The sequence below is a fragment of the Diabrotica undecimpunctata genome, chromosome 7 (genome assembly GCF_040954645.1).
Source record: "Diabrotica undecimpunctata isolate CICGRU chromosome 7, icDiaUnde3, whole genome shotgun sequence".
Classification (NCBI taxonomy): domain Eukaryota; kingdom Metazoa; phylum Arthropoda; class Insecta; order Coleoptera; family Chrysomelidae; genus Diabrotica; species Diabrotica undecimpunctata.
The window spans coordinates 53990532-54000182 of record NC_092809.1 but is presented as its reverse complement, the minus strand read 5'-3'; positions in this window follow the sequence as shown (position 1 = coordinate 54000182).

Sequence of the window (9651 nt, the reverse complement as noted above, 5' to 3'; positions counted from 1 at the left end):
TGACTAATAGTCTAGACTAATAGATCAAAACAAAAATAAGAGTTGCAAACGGTACTATACTACCAGTGCTCACATACGCCTCAGTCGCTTAGGGGCATACATGCAAATCAAATAGAAAGAAAATCCAGACCAACCAAAATCAAATTATAAGGGATATATTGAACCTACCCATGTATGTACCTTTGAGATACCTGTACAGAGACTCTGGTCAAAAAAGAATACTAAGAAAAATGGATGAGAGAGCCTACGAGATATTCAACGGGCTCCCAAACCACCCAAGCAGAGTACTGAGAAAGTTAACGAACTACTATAAGAACGCAAGGACGGTACATAGACGGCCAAACCACCAAATAACTGGATATAGGCAAAATCAAGAATGAGATAGCCACACAGTAGCAAACTAACAAAATGAAGTAAGACAGAAAGCAACCAAAAACGCCTAGTGCTTACCGTGCATGGTTTTCGCGCGATATCCGCGGGAAAATTGAACACGGTGGGTAAGAGTGGCAACTGGCGAGTGGGTACCCAACTCTGGCGAGAGGGTACGCAAATGGTTTAATTCTTAAAATAAAAGATCTAAGAGTTCTAGATCGCGAACTGACTACTTTCTTGGATATCAATTACAATACTGCTGCAACACCACTAAATTATTATATCATATAAAAGACCCTTCAGGTCTCTTATGACAGCCGCACTGGCGGCCTAAGCCCTTCAGGCAGAAGATCAAGTATAGATCTTTTTACGAAAAATGTGCGGTATACATGGGCTCGGTGGCCAGACCCTCTCGAGTGCCCAGTCGGCGAGGAGAACAAAATTTATTTTGCCAATTCGGCGGCTGAGTGACCGAGTTCATACAATTTCCGGGTAGAGTGTCATCAACTTGGCACTCAAGCAAGGTTGGTGGCACTCTGCTCCGGACACACACCTTTTTCAAGGACTCAAGTCACGCAGTAAAGTTAGAGTAACTTCTATAGAGTCAGTAAAGTAAATAGGGAGAAAAGCCAACATGTGAGATACCCCTACAGTTAGGTGGCCTAACTAAAATAAAATAAAACGAAGAGTGTCTCATTATCCAGGGCACTCTTAGTAATCATTCACTAAGATTATAAGCCTGTCTCTAAGTATGGTACCAGATAGGTACCACTTCTTTAGCGAAGTGAGACCGGTTTGATCTTCGGACATGTGGATCCCACTCTTACAATGGTATACACATGTTCCAAGTTACACGGTTGATCACTTGTGTGTGTGTGTGTGTGTGTGTGTGTGTATGTGTGTGTGTGTGGGTGTGTGTGTGTGTATGTATGTGTGTGTATTTATTTATTTCTTTTCCAGCTATTTGTCAAATACCAAGGTTTAATGTAGGATAAAAAATATTTGTTGGTCTTATTAACAATTCATAGATTGTTTGTTCTTATTAACAACCCATAAGTTTTATTTCTTGGGGTACAGTTGCACACCGCTTGCTTATTCATCATCAGTGGCATTACAGCTCGTTATGAGCCAAAGCCTTCTTCAGAACAATCTTTCATTCGCCCCTGTCTCTAGAAACTCTTCTCCATGGTTTAACTCCTATGGATTTTAGATCATGCTCTATGCTATCTTGATACCTAAGTTTTGGTCTTCCTCTGGCTCGTCTTCCCACTGGTCCTCTTCGGTCGAAAATTTTTCTGATCATTGCATCTTCATCTCGCCTAATTACATGTCCTACCCATCGAAGGCGTGCTAATTTAATACATTTTACAACGTCAGGTTCCCCAAAACTTCTATATAACTCAAAGTTGTAGCGCCTTTGCCACAAACCCTGTTCTTGTATTCCTCCATATATATTTTCCTTAGAATTTTTCTCTCGAAACGTTTAAGCAATTCTTGGTCGTTCTGTATAAGTGCCCACGTTTCAGACCCGTATGTTAACACTGGCCTTACTACTGTTTTATATATGGTAACTTTAATTTTTCTGGGTAGTTTTGGGACCATATGTTTTCTCAAGCCATAATAGCACTTATTGGCAAGCACTATTCTTTTTTTAATTTCTTCGCTGACATTGTTGTCTTTGGTCAGCAGCGAGCCCAGGTAGACGAAGGTGTCCACACCTTCCAGTTTCAGATCATCAATTAATAGTCTAGGTATCTGGTTGTCTGATCTGTGGACCTAGCAATAATGTCTATGTCATCTGCATATCCGACCACTTGTACAGATTTATTAAAGATGGTGCCATTCGTATTAATATGTCACTCTCGAATTACTTTTTCTAGTGCAAGGTTGAATAAGAGACACGACAGTCCATCTCCCTGTCTCAATCCATTTTTACAATGGAAGGGTCTGGAAAAGTCGTTTTGGATTCTGACTACACTCTCTACACCTGTGAGTGTAAGTTCCGTTAGTTGAACGGAAGTGAACACAGGAAGATGAAGCGGCATTTGAAATTCCACCATAGCCTGTAGAAGTTTTTGTCTGTTGACTGAGTCGTATGCTGCTTTGAAATCCACGAATATGTGGTGGGTGTCAACTCCGACCTCAAGCGTTTTCTCAAGAATCTGCCTGAGTGTGAAGATTTAATCCGTTGTTGATTTATTGGGTCGGAAACCGCACTGGTAGTTCCTAACTATTTGTTCAGCATAGGGGATCAATCTTCTGTATAATACGTTGGACAATACTTTATATGCCACGTTAAGTAGGGTGATGCCCCTATAATTATCACACACCATCATATCTCCCTTTTTGTGAAGAGGATGCATTACACCTAATTTTCAGTCCGCGGGCGTTTACTTCCGTTGCCAGATGTTGGTTACTAATTTGTGCATGTGAATATTATCGCTTGCTTATTAACGTCTGGTATATTATCTTGTTTCTGCAATGACCATCTGCGGTGGAAACGTAGCTAAGATAAATATAATGACCGGAATGAGGACCGAGGTTCTGAAGCGGCTAGATAAGATGTTACTAGTACTGTTGGATTGAATCCGGAAATGAATACATGCTAGGGCATAGCCTCCAGATTATAGATTATATGCGCTACATACTCTCCTGATCAGTCGCCTACCAACAAAACCTTTCATTCTTCGGACAAGGTACCCTCGGACGAGTTCAATAGTTGGAAAAAATATTGGGATGCTTTCCGTAATCTGTAAAATTAATAGAAAATCTGGAAAACATATTTTCACCTGAAAGCGACAAGAACTATTTTTAGAAACAAAATTATGGGTGGTAAAAACTGCAGGTGAATGTGGCCTGGCAAGAGGGGACGTAAAAATAAAAGACGGGTTTAAACTTTAAACATTTTTCCTATTGTTATTAATGAGTGGCTGCAAAGTTACCGTATATTCCATCTTGTGGTCGGGCAGTAAGGGGGCCATGACCGCACTTAAGGTAATTTTTTAAATCATGCATCCAGCTCCTGTCTCGCTCTATCTAGCGTCTGTTGTTTCTTTATTATTTGCGTAACTAGGTCAAGAATAACATCGTAGGCTTCTTTGTTCTGTATCGCTTTTTGTATCAAATTGTTGAATGTTATCGCTTGTAGATTTATTATTAGGTTGTTCTGTTCACCTTGGAAACTAGTACAAGCAAAAAAGCAGTATTCTGCTTCGTCACAATCTACAAATACCTGTAAAACATACTGGAGTCATAATCGGTGAGAAATTGTGTAAAATAGTTGTTAAATTTTCTAAACCTACCTTTTAATCATGTAATAACATCAGAGATTATTAATTTGAGCCTTCGCCGTTTATCCCTTCCATTCATTTTGCCATATCTGGACCATATGTGTTCTCATATCGGATTTTATTTTCGATATATGACTGTTCCCTCTGTAATATATAGTTTCTCTTTCTTTAGTTAGATGGTGAATGGGGAATATAACCATTATTACCTTTAGGGTAGTCGTAGCAGTAGTCTGATACGCGCGTGCTACAGTCTGTCCCAAACCCTTCTTTCAGTGCGTCACTAATTTTGACATAATATAGGATTTTAAGAATGTCGAAAATTATTGCATGACATTTTAGTTAAATGTGACAGTTGCAGGATCGTAATCTGTCTCTTTCTAATTGAAAATAATTTAATAATTTTAATATTAGACTTTGTTCTTTCTCGATATATCTCGGCATATTTAAAATATTTTTATGCCAATAAATACAAAATGAAATTTTCACTGTAAAATGTCTGATAATGCTAACCTGGAATGACAATTATTTTATCAGTGGACGTTGTGAAAGTACTGTCAAGATCGAGACCTTTTGCGTCAAATTATATTTATGCGCATCATTGATTGGATATCTATTTAGCGTATTCTAAACTCCAACCAATTATACACCCGTAAGTAGAATAAGCTTTACGATAAATAATGTTCTAAGTTCTATGTATAATAATCACAGACTCACGTTTTTTTCTGTCACTTCTAGCTTAATGTGTTAGAGAGAATTCGATCAACTATGACGCACTGAAAGAAGGGTTTGGGACGAACTTTACCTTCAGGAGAGGCTTCTTTTGTGTCTTTGTAAGCATTTCTTCATATTTATATATCCTCAAGGCTTCATACGATCTGTGAGGGCCCTATAAGAGGCTAGAATGTATAACCTGACGGTAAATTATTCTTTTGAGAGTAATTGTACCGCCTATATTTGGCGTAATTTTTATTAATGACACGGTTTTCTCTTCTGCTTGTTATACTTCTTTTATCAAGTGCCTTGTAAATCTTAGATATGTGTCTAGTTAAATGCTTAGTGATTTGGTACAGTACATACTCTCTATTCTTGCACTACCTATTACAAAGTCAGATTTGGACGGGATCCAGGACTTTTCAAGATCAAAATGTCTGTTTTTCTGTTGCCAGCTCTAGATTTAGTTTAACCATCTATCTGCTGACTTTACTTTAGCTTCAGTTGACTAGAATGTCAGCTCCAATTTAATGTTACATTAAATGAAAAGTGTTATATCGTCTACGTATACAATAGCTGTTGTTCCTACTTCAGAGTTAATTTCTAGTATTTCAATATAAAAAAAGTTTCAGAGCGTTGGTTCTTGTACGGATCCTTGCGGAATACATGTTGCTCTATTCATCTGCTTTGATTTTGTTACTTAGACATACCTCTTATTAATTAATATTGTTTTGAGGCAAGTTTCTTGTGGCATTTTATTGTATTTGAGAACGATTTCCGAAGTGGAAATTGAAACGTCAATAAACGTACTTTAACCTTTAAATGTGGCTTATTCCCATTTAAATAGTAATTTCTCTTATTTATTAAGGCAATCGTTAATTATATTGATCAAATTTTTTGACACATTTACTTTTTTCACTTTTATAAGGATGTGAGTTCCGTTAGTTAAGTTGTATGCTTTTCTCGCATCAAACCTTAAGAGTTTATTGAAGATCTTCTGGACCATCGGCTAGTGAGTTATGGGATTATTCAATTTATATGCTTGAAATGCGTGCTACTGATATGGAAGAAACGGATATAGTGCCTGAAACTCCTAGAGTGGAAGATTGTTTTATGTTTGAAGCAGTCGCTGCAGATTCCACTGATATGTTAGGTCAATATTTAAATTTAGATAGAACTGACCCAAAGGACATTTCGAAAGGTGTTATTAATTGGGCAAACTTCTATTTTTAACAAAAAGAATACAATCATAACATAATATCGTACCTACTATTTCCAACTATCGAATGTGAAAAGTGGTACTTTTCAGGAGAGGAAGATAACTCCTTTTTAGAGAATCGTTTTTTTCTTTCCAAAAAATCACATTCGTAACTTTGCTTTCTATGATAATCAACAATTTTGTTTAGGCCCATGTTTTAAAATTTCAAATATGGCATTTTCGACAATTCATATTGGTATAATTTTACAACATTCATATTTTTAATTAAAAAGAAGGAAAATTAAAATAATTTTAATGTTCTTACAAAGTTTATTAAAAATCATTTAATTAAAAATTGAAGTTGTAGGATGAAATGGGAAAATTATGTTTAAAGAAATTATTAAAAGTATTTTTATGAAAGTATGTATTGCTAGAAAATTAATGTATTTAGAAACAAAATTCTTTTTTGTTTGGATCAAGAGATAAAAAGTTTCCAGCAATGCTAGTCTTCATGAAGAGTTTGTTATTTTCATCTTTACGATACTGGTACCATATACCATCACTATATTATTTAAAATAAGTATTTCCATTACTTGTTTGCTCTTCATCTTTTACTTCATTTTCTTTTTCATATTGGTTTTGCTTGTTGTTTGGTTTTATTTTATTTTCTTGTGCAAATTGTCACCTTTCTTTAATTAAAATCAAAGCAAAAGCAAAAGTTAAAAATTTTTTTTCTGTTGTTCACCCTAATTATCGGACATAATTTTGACATGTTTAATATCAGTGTAAGATATGACGTATTTAAATATTCATGTAGCAATTTCAGTACTAGCGCGTTTTCCCTCGGTTTCATCCCATATGGAACACTGGACGCTCTCGTATCCTAAATTATACATGGTAACATTATAAATGGCAAGTTTTCTTACATAAAAAAGGTCCTGCAGCTCCCTTAGGCGTTGACAACACAGGTTTCAGATCGAAATTAAATGCTAATATTTTCCTATTCTCCAAAGCCGACGGTTTGTCTTCATCCCTTTTTTTCTCGCTGCATCTTTTCTTTCGAGGTGTTTGTGATGGGCTAATAAAATGATAAAGAGCCTCGCCAAAGAACTTCTTGGAAGCAATAATTCACACAGTTATGAAGACGTGCGTTTTATTTTTGTCAGCAATGTTTAGTATTTTTGACAGTTTGCAGATTATAATTGAATAACTGTATCAATTAAAACACTGAAACCAATGAATGTGACACATTCGTCATTTTGAGTTGTACAAATATGCCTTTAGTTATATATATACGAAACAAAAGCATCGAATATTCCATTTTCGTCAGTTTGCAGTATAATTAATATTTTGACCAAAACAGAATGATAACGCTATACTTAAAACCCATTAGCGCCCAACGTTACTATAAGGTAACGTAAAATATATGATTTTTAAAAATTCTGCGGACGCCCACGGAACTAGTCAGCCACATATTTTGAAAACTATCGTTTCAAGTAATACTTTAGGCACCCATAAAACGAAACAGATTCGTATTTTAGTCTTCTCTCAGCCGTCTAGAGGTAATTATATGACAGCGTGGTTTAAGTTTATAGAAATAGATGGACGTCCGTTTAACGTAAGTAATTTTTGATAGTCTTATAGTAACTATATTTGCATATTTAAAAAAAAATTAGGTTTATTATACCCCAACTTATTATAAATTGTTGTATTTTATCAACAATTAAATGTAGCGAATTTGGCAGGAATAGTCAAAGTACGCTGTTACCATATGGTTGCGGTGGGCACTTACGGAGTCATTACCTTATTTTATTTTCAGTCGTCGATTTTCGTTAGCAGAAGCGCTAGATATGGTTTACGGTGAGGAGAAATCAGCCGAGCAAATCGATAATATTTTTACAACACCGCCAGATGTAAATGGTGCTGACACAGATGACGATTCTGCGAATGAAGATGAAGGTGGATTCGTAAATAACCTAACAGGTGCTTAGTTGAACAAATAATTATATATCTAAATATTTTAATTGTTTATTTTTACAGGTAGGTAGCTACGAGCGCAAGCAGAAATACAAAGCAATAAGAGGATCGGTACTAAAACTGAAGAAGTGCAGACAGAGGTAAGTATAACCAGTAATTTTTAAATTTGCTTAAGTTTGAAATTTATTTTTATTAAAGTCACAAGCAGTAGTGGAGACACCCGAAAATGAAACTAGAGCATCGTTTCAACTATGGCAAAATGAAAGAAAAGATATAATAATAAAAAAATTTGCTTGGGTGCAAGGAGACTTGCAAGTTTTTTGTTTCCAGAAGATTATTCTAGGTATGAAAATCTATCATGTCTTGATATCTTCAGTATATTTTTTGATGATAAGACAGTAAACTACTTAGCGGTAGAAGCCCCACGATATGCACAATTTGTAAACCAAACTGACCCATGCATTACATCTCGAGATATAAGTTGTTTTATAGGTAATCTCCTACTAACGGAGTACAATCCATTACCATCGAAGAGAATGTATTGAGATACCCATGATGATGTAAAGAACACTTTAGTCTTATTCAATGAGACACAATAGATTTTTGTAAATTCAAAGGTTTTTGTATTTCGCAGATAATAAAAAGCCTAATGTTAGTGACACAGCATATAAAATTCGGCCCTTGATTGACAGAATACAAACAGAATGTCTTAAAAATATTGTTCCAAAAATCTATCATAATGGTGAGTCCATGATAAAGTATTATGGTCGCCATCAATGTAAACAATTTATACGAAATAAACCAATCCGCTTTGGTTATAAAATGTGGTCGTTAAATTCTTTTACTGGATATCTGGTAAACTTTTACCTATATCAAGGAATAAATCAACGTTCAAATGAGCACTATGATAAACTTTTTGGCAAATGTTCATCTCCTTTAGTGCAAATGCTTGAAGAGATAAATCAGTCAGATTTATACTACAACTTACATGTTGACAACCTATTCTCAGGACTTAATTTATTTAGTTACCTACGATTTTTGGGGTGCAGCACAATTGGAACAATAAGGGAAAACAGAAATCAAAATAAATCGTGGCTATTCACAACATGCAATAGAAAAAAACAGCGATGTGTTACTGGTGCGATTGAAAGAGAAACTGTGTTGTTACAATGGCATCTACTAGTTGTGCTGGTTCAGCATTGGCCACGGTAAAAAGATTTTCTCATGAAGAAAAATGCTACATTCAAGTAAATCGGCCTCACTGTATTACTGAATACAATAAAAATATGGGGGGTACCGACTTGATAGATCAAAGTGTTTCAATCTACCCAGTAGCAATTCGCAGTAAAAAATGGTACCGGCCAATTGTAACATGGTTGTTGGATGTTAGAGTCCATAATTCATGGCATTTTGACAACGATCCTAAAAATTCCTTAAGCGCCCAGCGTTACCATATGGTAACACCATATTATTTTTTTTAAGACATTAAACCGAAAAACTTGTTTTTTTTTTAAATAAATTATTAATGTTTTCATCTAATTAACCCTAAAAGTAAAGATTTTCAAAAAAAACTTGGGCGCTAATGGGTTAAAATTTTAGCAGGTACTTATAGTTTTTAAGCATAATTTCTTTCGAGTTGTTTTTGTGATAAGAGATTGTTGATGTAATGTGTTTTAAACAAATACAAAGACTACTATTTACTATTTAAAGAAATAATAAACTTTAATCTTATTTTAGAAGGTAAGGTAGAATCATTTATTAGTTTAACTTTCATTTTGACACACATGCTAGGAAGATAAAAAAATCTTTATGTGGATCCGTAGTATCAGCTGTAGTGTCACAGAATAGTGTCACATAATCTTTGATACAAGAAAAGAAAGGAACCGTATTGTTAAATTAGCTCCTTAGGGATGTGTTTGACAATTTTGTTTGAAACTATAAAAACTCGTATAATTCGTGTAAGTAAATGGATGGCAAGGTGATACCATGTCACCAAAGCTGTTCATTACCGTTCTTGAGTATGCATTTAAAAGACTAACATGGCAACAGAAAGGAATATCCATCGATGGAGAAAGATTAAACCATCTACGTTTTGCGGACGAT